Here is a 12,936-nt window from a genome sequence, read left to right on the forward strand (position 1 = left end):
TACCACTAAGTACATTAGAACTAGATTTTGAATTGGTATTTGGCTATGACCCTTGATGCCTGAAATCACAGTTTTTGAGGCTGGAGAAGTAACAAGGTAATGCAAACTGTATTAGCCAGAAGGCCTGGATGAGGAGAGAGCCCAAGCCTGCTCTAGAATGGGCCCTAGGGCACTCTGGCAATAACTGGGAACAGAGTCAAAGAACTGAAAGCTTAACTATTTACTTTTTGCAATTATTTCCAAATATTGCAAAAATGTGTTCTACTAGTAGAAGTGTGAACTGAATATAAATGTCAGAAATAATATATATTATTGTACATATATTCATAAACATACATTCATACACATTGGTAGAAAAGATACTAAATAGTTGGGCCTCACATGTACATATTAAACTGGCTTAAAATTATTTAGATAATTAAAAGGTTTATAACCTATTAGGTTTATGTTTCTTAAATAATCACTCTGGCTCTAGGTAAAGTTTTAAAACTTTCTTTAAAGCTGATTTGAAATTTTCTAATTAAATTACATAGTTTATATTTTATAATATGGATAAAGCTACTGAATATTTCCTTTTTTTTTTTTTTTTTTTTTTGAAACAGGGCTTCTCTGTGAAGCTTTGGCTGTGCTGGACTGCCTTTGTAGACCAGTCTGGCTTGGAACTCACAGCGACTTGCCTGCCTCTACCTCCCTGAGTGCTGGGATTACAGGCGTGTGCCACTGTACCCGGCTGCTACTAAATATTTCAATTACAAGTAATACAGTTAGTTTATTTTAAGAGGCCACATTAACAATCATACATGTTCAGAAAATTCCTCATATTACTTTTCATAAAGACAGAAAACAGAGTGGTATCTGCCAGGTATGTGGAGGGAAAATGGAGAACTGTTTAAAGGTTGCAGGATTTTGGTCTTACAAGATGCAATTTTGAAAACTTGTTGCAAAGCAACGTAGCTGTACCCACCACCACCAAGCTATGCACATTAAGGGAGTTGAGTTAGTAAATTTTATGTTGTCCGTTTTGTTAGCGCTTTTAAAGAATAAGAAACAGGATCTTATAAATATTTACATAAATGTTATTTGCAGAAATAAATTTATAATAAATAGAATTCTGTATGTTCTAAAATCTTGATTCAGTCAATATACTGTTTTCTAAGTGAAAAGCAGGATGCATTAGTTCAAAACATCTATATAACTAGTTAGCAGAAAAAGAAAAAAGAAAGCACCCTTATGAAGGGGATCAAGTAGCCGTGTCCTCTCTGAAAGATGTAATTACTAGAAAACAAGCAGCTGGAAATCCTGGGAATGTCTAGAGGGAAAAGCATCTTTGAACAAAAATGTTTTTACTTTCCTTATTTGTGTGGGGGAGGGGCATGTGTACATTGGGAGGTCAGAGGACAGCTTTCTTGAGTTGGTTCTTTCCTTCCACCATATGGGTCCAAGGACCAAACTTTCATTGAGAGCTTGTTGGCAAGTGCCTTTACCTGCTGAGCCATCTTCACCTAGGAATATTGTCTCAAGTGCTGAACTGACTTTGTTATCCAGAAGGCTGAGAGGCCCCACAAGGTGACTCTGGTCTGTGAAGCTAAAGGCCATTCTGCTTTTGAGACAGCAGCAGAAAGGCAGATGCACTGCTGTTATGAGACACACAGGCATCATGAGAACCCGAACAGGAGCTCATAGGGGAATCTCAGCTTTGCACCTACACCTCCTGACTACGTGAATAAGGTTCTGGTGAAGAAACTCAATCCACCCAGGCCAGCATCGTGATGGCTTTCAAACGTTGATCAAATGAAATAGAGAAAGAACTTGAAAAGCTGTTAGAATTGCTAATATTTGACTGTTGTGTAAAAAAGACTACTGCCTACTGCAATGGTTTATTCAGAATCATATTTATTTATTTGGGAAAAAAAAGATGAAACAAGTGAAAGGACTGCTTGTATGTGCGGAAGCCAGAGGTTCAGTTCCTAGGAGGACAGTGTTTTAAATATTAAAATCCTAGCACAGGATGCACTAGTGTCTCCGCACACTTCCTCCCATTATGAAGAGAATTTATGCAGAGGCTTGTCCTTCACAGATGTTAATTATCGGAATAATTGAGCTACATTGTTCCTACTTTCTTGTACACTGCAAATCCCAGCAGAAACAAAGAATATAATAGATGCTGGGGAAGTTGCTTTGAATTTGTAAATGCTACTAACAAAAGCTGATTATGAAAACCACTTGAAACCCAACACAGCAAGAACTTTTGAGTTCTTAACTACTAAAAATGAAATTTAGAGGCAACAGCCCATGTAAATTGGAATAGTGACAGGATATGTGTGGATACTACGGTCAGAAAAAAAATGATGGTTAATATTTATTATCTTAAATACTTTCCTCTAAAACCCGCCTTTTTAATGGGCAGAAAGAAAGTTTAACCAGAGAAAAAGAAAATAAATCTATTAAAAATTTTAAGGCTCAGGATTTCGCCACATTTAGAACCCCGGTACTGGGGAACAGACTAGATGCTATGTGTTCCACATCTTAGGAGCGTTTGACCTATTGTAAATGTTCAGCAAGCATTATTTGGCAAAATATTTAATACAAAGGAAATCCATTGATATTAACTGAGCATCAGTCACTGTCCACGAAGAAGGTTCACCTTGAATGAAATGGATCTAAAGGTAGGCTGTAGAGATACTCATGTCTGTTTTTCTGTCCTGACTTCCCAACCCACCTGCCGTATGCTGTAGCCCAAACAGTGCTGTAGGAATTCAGCCTGATGTAATAGCAGCCATCCTGAGTGCTCACCGTGACTACCCCTGAGTGACCTGGTCAGTTTCCCTGCACAGCTTTCAGTACACTGTAAGTACACAAAGTCAGTAGAGAGGCAAATGGGGCTTTCTGTTTGTACTACGGTCAGCGCCAGAACTGCGCCTCATGATCTTGATATTAGCCGACCCGACCCCCTACCCAAAGCAGGGCCTAGGGAGCAATTGCGGGGATGGGGAGGTGGATTGTAGGAGCTGAGGGACAGAGGGGAGGGCTGTGAGATGCTGGCCTCTGGACACGACATACAGTCCCACACATGAACTGACAGCATCTGCGGGTACCTGCACGAGACTTGCTCAAGATCAAGCCAGTTAAAATGCCCAGCATGGAGCAGGGAAGGCCCACTCATGCCTAGCTCAGGATTGCTGGCAGCTGATGGCTGCTGAAGAAGGTAGGGTCACCCTTCTTTGGTGGGGTAGCAATAGTAGGTGGTCCTGGTGGATGAGCGTACAGCGGGCACATATTGAGAGAGCCGAAGTTAGATGCTGGAGGCTACTGCTGGTTTTCACTCCCCTAAACAAGATTGTTGGATCCAACCACATGGGAGGCGCTTGATCACAGAGAGGCAGGAGACGTGTCAGGATATATGACCACCCCTGACTGACACTGGTGGGAAATACGATGGCCTTGTAGGTGTGTCTTTTTAAGCTTCTTCAAAATGTGACTTGGAGCCATTTCCTGGGAACCCAGAGACGAACCTGGCCAGAATTCATCTACCTGTTTAGTAAGGCTAGCACTAAAGCTTGCTTCGAATTTGGCTCAAAGATTGCGGTGGTGGTCTTATTCACAACCAGAGGGAGTAACAATATGGCCAGCACTGATTAGACTCAGTGGATTATGAAAGTGGTAAAAAGGGACATGCAGTGTGGGAGATGTGTTGGGGAAGTCCTGTGGTGGAAGGTGAGAGGATATAGGGCAGATATGACCAAGATACATTATATACATGTATGAAATGTTCACAGAATTTAAAAAAATCAATAAGCTATATTTAGATCAGATGTACTTACCACTTTAGGAGTACCCTAGTTCTGATGCAAATAGTAGGACCCCCTGGTCTAGTCACTAAGTCCCCGATAAATTCTATTCTGTGCAGTCTGGGGCCTGTGCATCTGTTTCTTGGGCTTCCTGGCACCTGGCAGGCCAGTTTTAACCACAGGACTAGAATTTCCTGAAGTACCTAGCGTTAAAGTTGCAGTCTTAAAGGAGCACGCAGCATTCCTTGTAGAGCAGCATGCAGCCTTCCGAAGGCTAGCACAGAACAGAGGAGCATTAGTAGTAGCAGATGAAGGCAGAACAAAGCCCATTAAAAGGAAGACAGAAGAGATGGTTAGAGATAATGGTGATAGCAGAAGTGGTCAGTGGATGATTCTTGAATAAATGAGTAAAGGAAAGAATTAAAGAATAACAGAGAAATGACGAGGGTGGAAGTAAGGGAAGAGATAAGGTACACTCGAGTTCTTCATATGAAGTAGTACAGTATGCACGTGTTATCCTCACATCTTCTTGCATATTTGGAACCATCTCTTGCCTGCTTATAACACCTAAATGCCATATAAATCCTGTATCAGTTGTTACAAATAGGGAGTTTAAGACAAAAAGGCCATGTATTCAGCACAGAAAAAAATCTTTGTTCTGTATATTTTTCTTCCGTGGTTGGCTATATCTGCAAATGCTAAAGTCATGGACAGAAGGCTAACCATATCTCTTTCTTTTGTTTCTCTGCTGACACCAAGATATATGCCCTATGGACTGATCATGTCTCTTCTATACTGATGTGTGGAGGTCTTCTCTAAATAAATAAGGATGAAAACCAAGTGCAACAGAATGCAGTATCCAAAGGGATTATTTTCAGGAGAAAGGGGTTTCTGGAGCAGGTGGCAGGTTCTCACGTGGGAGGTGTTCTTCCTACAACTAAAGGAAGGGAATATTCTTCTCTTTGTGATAAGGGTCACAACAGCCTTGCTTGGTCTAGTCTGCTACCGTTGGATGCTCTTGCTTTGTCTAACAGTATTTCCCCACAACGGTTCACTTCCCACAAATCCTACAACAGGTTCACTCAGGAGTAACAATTTCTCTAGGTCTTCATGTCCTCCTGAGATAAATCTGTATGCCCTCCTCTTTCTTTCTTTTGTGTCAGAAGTCTTCTCCTGAACCTGGGAGTGAGGGGTAAAGGTCTCTCTCCCTACAGTGACAGTGCAGGCAGGCTTCCTGTCATCAGAATGTGGCCTTGATTATACATTCATTCAAAGCATGCTAACTTATATATTTAAATACACTTTAAATATTCTATTACTTTTGCAATAAAAAAGAAAATTTGATCTATTTGTACTTCATCTGCTATAAAACTCACCAGGTTTACATTAAGGAATAGGTGAATATTTTTGTGATACCAATTTGGGAAGCAAAATAAATGGCAAAACATACTATAGCTAATTACACAAAATTAAAATTTCTAATATAATACCTTGGATATCTAGTTGATTTCTCAAGTGCCCCTTTTTCCTTGCTAATTCATATGGCAGGCAGTGGGGCAGGTAGCTAACTTTATAGTTTCCAAACACACAAAGTCTTACATGACTTAAAATCACTTCTCACTTCGTTCTTCTCCTGACTAATTGTATACCCTCCATGGAGGCTGGCATCAACAGTGACTTTGGCTGCACCTAACAAACTGCAGCCATCAAAGGACATGATGAGTGGAGGAATGCTCAGAACAAACGAGCTCTGACTGTGCTCAGCTCTCAGCTTCACGTTCTGTCACTTAGTTCTGTCCACTTCTCAGGTACATCACATTTCCCAGCTGCCACAGTAGGTGCTTGTGTGTTTATGTAAGAACAGTACATGGTTTTGCAAATTCTCCTAAAGTAGGTGTGTACATAGCTGCAGGCCAGGCTGAGCCTGGGTTGGAACTAGCTGTTGTACAACCTGCCTGAAAACATGGACACAGCACTTCAGCGTCCAGAGGTAGCTGTCTGTGGGGCTGCGTCCCTCTGGTTTGCTTCCCACATCTGCCAAAGAGCAAGAGCTTTATTTCCAAAAGAGAAGGAAGGGAACTTTCTGGTTGTTTAGGCTTTTCTTTATTTGAAATGAAAAGTACTGTTCACATATTTGCATATGCTCATGAAATATTTACATGAAAATATTCAAAATACAGTCATTAATGATCCCTTAATTAGTCTTTGAGTAGAATAAGAACTTAATGGAAATAGAATTTGTTAATTCATTAGTGTTGGGCTATAACTATAGCATATTTTTCAGTAATTAATAGGACCTGAAAAGAACATTGTTTGGTTTTCATTACATTTTCCCCTTTAACACATTATTCTGTATGATCTTAGTGCATTTTAAGAAGTGAAAAGTACCAATGACTTGTACTCACAGTCATTTTTTAAAGTATTGTCTCAGGCCACACCCTGAAACTACACCGAATCCCACTACACTGCACCTCACTACACTGCATCCCGCTACTCTGTATCCCTCCACACTGCATCCTGCCACACTGCATCTCGCCACACTGCATCCCAGCAAATACTAGGGTAATGCTACTGAGTTCTGTTAACATTGAACGGAGAGCACACAGGTAAAATCAGCATATCTTCAAGAATACAGTTTCATGATAAACTGTATGATAAACTGACAGAGTTTAAACAAGTGGTTCTGTTTATTGGCAACACATGATATTTGGTGAGGGGTTAACAACCTCCTATAACTCCAGTGCCAGAGGATCTGACACCCATTTCCAGCTTCTGTGGGCACTACATACATGTGGTGAGCAGACATACATGAAGACAAGACACACTTACACATAAAATAAAAATAAATTCAAACACATTTTCTAAGATGAATCTGATGCATGGTCAGCAGATGAACAGGATAAGCAGAAAGGGAGGTGGAATATTGGGTATTTGAGGCAGGAGCAGTGCGAGTAATGGTTAGCATGTAAGAAACAAGATGTGTCTTTGGAATCTACATACAAAACAACTGTTGCTCTATAATGTATAAAGTTGTGAGAATCCAAACAGTGCTGTGATACATTAATAACACACAGAATTTCTTATCACAAAGGTTCCATAAATTTCAGGTACATTAGTTACTTTCTTACTGGTGTGAACGAATGCTCAACAACAGCAACTTAAGGGGGAAGGATTTATTTTAGCTCTCAGTCTGAAAGGATAAATCTGTCATGGCTGGGAAGGCACCGTGGCCCAGACAGCTCCGCAGTGAAGGGAAAGCAAGGCTGCTTGCTCACATCCCAAGCCTGGAAAGTACAGAAACAGTAGTACTGGTGTCTCAGTGGCTTTCTCCTTTTTTCTCTTCTTATTCAGCCACTGATTGATGCTGAATATACTCAAGGTTGGTCTTAACCAAAATGGGTGCTTGATTTAATGTACTTATTGTTCCTAAGTCCTATCAAATTAACAGATAGAACACATAATGATGTACTCTACAGAGAGCATATTCATTCAGATACAGAGGTTGTTGGATAAATGAATTAATCTAAATTTTAATATTATTGACAGGTCAAAACATTGCTCATAATGTTGGAAGTAACATGCACCTTTTCCTTCATCCTGTCTTCCATTTTGCCAGTGTGAACACAGACCTCAGTCATCAAAATCTACATTTCTTCTTCATGAAATGAGCCATCTGCTAAATTGCTGTTTGAGATTTGAAGCTAGTCTCAATTGTTAGTTTATTAAATGCAATAAGTTACAATAATGAAGTGTTAAAATTATAAGCCACATGGGCAGGAAAAGCTAGTGATTCCCAAATAGAATTATAAAAATCTTAACTCTTGTGGTTTTTGACTTGTGGTTTTAATATCTGCAGTCTAGTCACTAGCATGTCTCATAATACATTTACAAAATATAAAAAATAATGAACACAAATGAGCAGTCCCTTTGTGTATACACGAACACTTTTTCATTACCCAAGTGACTCTTCAAGATGGCAGTTAATATATCTGAAGTAGTTCTTTCAGGGAAGGAAGATGTTTAAAAACTAAATTCTCTCCAATCTAATAGTATATTTTCTTTTTGAAAAATACTTCATGATACTTTAAAAAAGATATAGAACTTTTTGTAAAAGAGATGCTATTAAAATATGTCTTTCAATGGATGGATAATGTTTGTCAAAAAATTCCCAGAAAAGAAATGAGAAGGCAAATGTCTCCTTCAGATAGTCCTGGCCACCTTGATTTGTTGGTAAAATTTTATAAAGTGACAACTGAAATCCTAACTTCAGATAAAATTAGGAACAAGATAATAAATGACATATAACATAATATATATACATATATATGCACACAGATATTGTACACATATAAAAACAATAGGTTGCAATTAGCACATTCTTCAGGTCTTGTTATTGTGAATGTATGAAACAAAATAGTACCTTGTCTTAATTTATGCACATGTGCATGATGACACATACAACCGTATAATATATATTATCTAACTGCTTTTAATAAAGCAATTCCAGGTGAAAGAGAGAATTTTTATTTTATTACATTGACTTCTTTATTCCAGGGAAGTTCAACAGTTGGTCTCAGCACAGACCTTTTTTCTGTAGCCAAGATAAGATACTAACGTAGCTTTAAAAAAAATTATAGAATTAATGGAAAATTCTCTGGCTCATGTGTCCACAGTTTATCAATACCCAAAAAGCAATTTTAAAATGATATGCATCAAAGTAAGAAGGCAAGTTCCAAGACACCAAAAGAAGGAACAATTTAAATCCATTGTGAATTCCATAGCATGAAAACAAAATAAAGGGTATAGGCCTGTTAAAGATGAGTTGAAAAATGATCAGCCCAAGTCTGAGGGATTCCCAAGAAAAAGCAAATTTAAATTTACATCACAGTAGCTAAAAATTAATATATAAATATGAAAGAAACTTAAAAGCAGATTTAAACCATATAACCCAATGATGACAGTATGAAAAGCCATTATGTGAAAAGTAGATATGAAAAAAAAAATCAGTTATATTCATTAAAGAAACAAGAATAAATTAAAGGATGGGAATTTGTCAGAACTAAACTGGAAAAAAATTAAAAGAAAAAGAAAGTAAATAAAATGAAAGGGAAATAGAATATAGTATTCTAAAGAGATACAGGGAAAACCAGAATAGGAGAATTAAATGGGAGGGTATAGTAAAAGAGGGAACATGAGAAGGGACAACTAGTGGTAAAGGTCTTTTGAAAAGCCATTTGGAAGTGAACTACTGTAGATGTGTCCTAAAATGTAAAGATAAATAAAAGGAATTTAAATGGAGTCACCATATAATGAGGGAGACAAAAATCATACTTAGAAATTTTATGCCAAGTAATAATACCTCCTGTTCTAGGTTACATCTTGTGAAGCTGTTGGTTAAAGAGATCCCATAGACCTCCCTTAACATCACAGGCTATTGCCAGGACTATTTGGTTGTTCTCTATGACATGACAGTAAGGTTCTATTGCTGAAGGCTTATGTCACTGAACATGAAGAGGTCAAGCTGGTGTTCAGCCAACAGGTTTTCACCTTACTGACTAGAGTTCATGGTTCTGGAAGGTAGGTACCTTACATGTTACCAGAGGAGAAAAGTATTTATCAATATCACTCAGCTATAAACCCGGTGATCTACAGCAGTGACTCACCAAGAGGATATACTGGTGGAATTATGGAACAAATGTTATGGAAGTAACAAACCACCTTTTGGTTGGATTTAAAGCCCAATCCATGAGATGGAGCACATACCTGACATGGCTACCTGAGTGGCCAAGGACTAAATAGGAAAAGTTAATACTATTAATCTGCTAAAGGGACACAACAGTAAAATGATATTTAATGCCTTATTGCTACATCTATAAACCTGTGGATTGTTCAAACTTCAACAGAGAAGTTGCTTCTTTCCATAGATGGTATTTAACATAGAGACCTATAACCTACAACTAGCAGAGAATAAGAGACTTTGAATGTTCAACCCTAAATGGGGTGTCTTCATCAAACCTGCTCCTGTTAGGCTTAGGGATCTGTGCAAAAGAGGAGGCAGAAAGATTGTAAGGGCTGGAGTTGCTGGATGACTCCAAGGAAACTGTCTTCTAGACTCAACAGGACTGATACACATATGATACCATGAGGCTTTGTTAGTACAAACAAGACCTGCACAAGTTTAAATCAGACAAAAGCCCAGCGCTGAGGAGGGGAAGTGGATACTAGGTCCTACCCTTAACCAAGAAGCTATTTGCAACTGATACCATCTGTGAAAGAAAAAAGTCCGTTTTTTCCAATGGAGCATCACTGGGTATATCAACCACACACCAGGGCAAGCTCGTGCCCAGTAGAAGTTGTCAAGCACAAAACAGACTCCATGTATAATATATTCGTATGTGTACTTTGTCTTATGAGGTGGGAAGAGAAGATCTGGAAGGAGTTTGGAGAGAGGAAGGAATGTGATAAATGTAAAAACATTTTGAAGAAATTGAAAGAAGAAATTGAGGAAAGAAGGAGAGGGAAACAGTAAATTTAAGATATTCAGAGTGATGGAGGTTAGGATGAGAATTTACTATTTGTATTTAATAGGGACTCAAGAGACTTTCACACAGGAATCACACCTAGGCAAATATGTAAGTAATAATATTCATTTCAAAATATTAAGCTGAATGCTGGAGTTAGTAATGCCTCATTGATATTTGGGATTTCCACAATAGATAGATGTAAAGATATATGGATGAATTTCCTGAAGGTCATTTTAAATACAAAATTTATTAAATGTATATAGCAATAAAATGATTAAAATAGAAAAAAAATCCCAAAATACTGAAATTACATTCATCAAAACAGACACAATTAATAAAATACTAAAATTATTATAGTCTTTCAATTTGAAAAGTTTATCTATTGACATTATTTGGGCTAGGTCGTTAAAGCAACAACACTCAATACATGTATGTTTAAGAATGCATGAGGTATGCAAAAGAAATCAATTTAAGACTTGCTATGAAATGAATTCTTCAACATTTTAATTTCTATTCCACATGACAGTCTCCTTAGTATCAGTGCTCACATCTCCCAGGTTACAGGGCCCAGTCTTGTGTCACATCTATCGTAAAACTCGATTCCTCTTACACAGGTCACTATTGACTAAGCACTGATGAGATCACGTAGCTTCTCTGTAATGAGATTCAGTCCAGTAATACACAAAGTAGAGTGGACTTGGTGGTTCTAGTAACACTCCAACGAGAGTCAGTGATGTGGTATCTCTCCACATAATGGAAAATATTCTATGAAAAAGCCCACAATTTTTCCCCACAGGAAAATTAAACAGGCAATTGAAATTTAAAAAACACAGTTCAGAGCAAAAGGGATTTCTATAGATAGTAATGCCCAAAGAACCAGCTCAAAAATCACACAATTTACAGTCAACTTGTGATTTCAAAATTTGAAGCATTCATTTAAGAGTAGGCAGGTGTCTTCTTCACTGTTCTCATGTCTCCCACTTTTATCTTTCTGTTAGATGCATAAGTCTAACATAAAAATTGGGGGTGGAAGAGTAAGGAGTAGTTGTCAGCAACCTGGTATGGTGCATTGGGTAATCCTGAAGATGGAAGCCTGCCTGGCTTCCAATCCATCCCCATCAACATCACTATTCTTATTTCGGCTCAGCCAATTTTTAACTGGAACACAGACAAGCACTGAGCAGGACGTAGGGACAGAGACTCCTAGTAGCAGATGGCATTTTTGTCCTACAAATGGTGTGTTTTGCAGCAAAATGCCATAGGTCAGACCAGAGGAGGACACGGCTGGGGGGCTGCACTTCAGAGAGGGCAGGTGACTGTGCACCCCTCCAGCACAGCGTCCAGAGTTACAGGAGGTCCTGTCAGACCAGCAGAGCCTGATGGCACAGTCACACCACGCCCCTTACTGAGCTGCTGTGCAGTTGGCCTGAAACTACTAAAATTTAATCTTGGGGCAGTAACAGTAGAGCGATATTAAGGAGAATATGAGAGCATAAGGAAACTCTTGCAGAAGTTGAAAAGGTGGATGAAGAGAAGAAAACACAAAAGAGATGGCAGCAGTGATGGAACAGAATATAACTCTAGTGCACACATAAATTTTTTCTAAGAATGAAATGGGAAATGTGTGACCAAAATAACAACCCATGATCTTTCAGAAGAGGAAAGATTTCAAATAGACAATAAATTTATAATTTTAATGCAGGAATAAAATATATTAACAAATTTTAATTATCAAAAAATAGAATGACTACTCACTTAGGTTACCAAACAATGCACACACAAAGCAAACAAGAGTAGATTTTCAGGAAGTTATTGAGACTCAGAATATTTTCAGTTTCTAGCATTTATATGTAAGGATACAGTGATGTTATATCCTGCAGAACATGAAAGCATGACATTATCATTTAAGAAGGTAAGTGTGCTTTATCCATGTGGAATCTGAAAAACTACACATTAAAAACAGGAGAGGATTTATACATTAAATAATAGTATTTGCTTAAAGACAGACATGAACAGAGAGCATTGTATCTAAATAGAATATACATTCCTAAGATTAGGAATGTATAGCTTAGAAAATATGGGCTCTTATCCAGCCTGAATCCCAATTTTGGAAACTGTACAGAGTTATTTGTTGGAAAGGTGATGTTAAAGGGTTAGGGGTTGAATATGTTAGGAGCTGAAGATTAACTTTTAATGGTTTTTTCATGGCTGTACATTTTTTTCTAGTGGTAAAAAAAATGTGCTTCAACTATAATGAACTATGAAAGCATTCTAAACACACACACAGAGCCACAGTTCCATAATTCCACTACTGGGGATGATGAGGCAGAAGGACCCTTGGATCTAGACCAGCCTGGATTATATGACAAAATCTTGTCTCAAATTTAAAAAATCAAAAACTGAGTTTGAATACCATTAATTTATTCAAGTGACATCCTTATAAACAAATTCACATCTAAATTTCTGTAACAATTTTATATACTATATATAGTTTATATATATATATATATATAGCAATCTCATTTCTTCCTGGGATATTAAGCCGCAATACACTATCATGGCTACATGACCCTCTAAGCCATCAAGCAAGGCCTCTCTTAGTTCTTGGCAGTGGTGCCCAGCTG

At 38.0% G+C, this 12,936-nt stretch overlaps 1 protein-coding gene across 1 annotated transcript in view; it reads right to left on the minus strand.

Moving 5' to 3' along the window:
- The window catches only part of Pacrg (parkin coregulated), a 439,800-nt gene that overhangs the window by 355,665 nt on the left and 71,199 nt on the right, over positions 1 to 12,936 (minus strand). The window lies entirely within an intron of this gene.

Source organism: Meriones unguiculatus, chromosome 20, assembly GCF_030254825.1.
Source record: "Meriones unguiculatus strain TT.TT164.6M chromosome 20, Bangor_MerUng_6.1, whole genome shotgun sequence".
Classification (NCBI taxonomy): Eukaryota; Metazoa; Chordata; class Mammalia; order Rodentia; family Muridae; genus Meriones; species Meriones unguiculatus.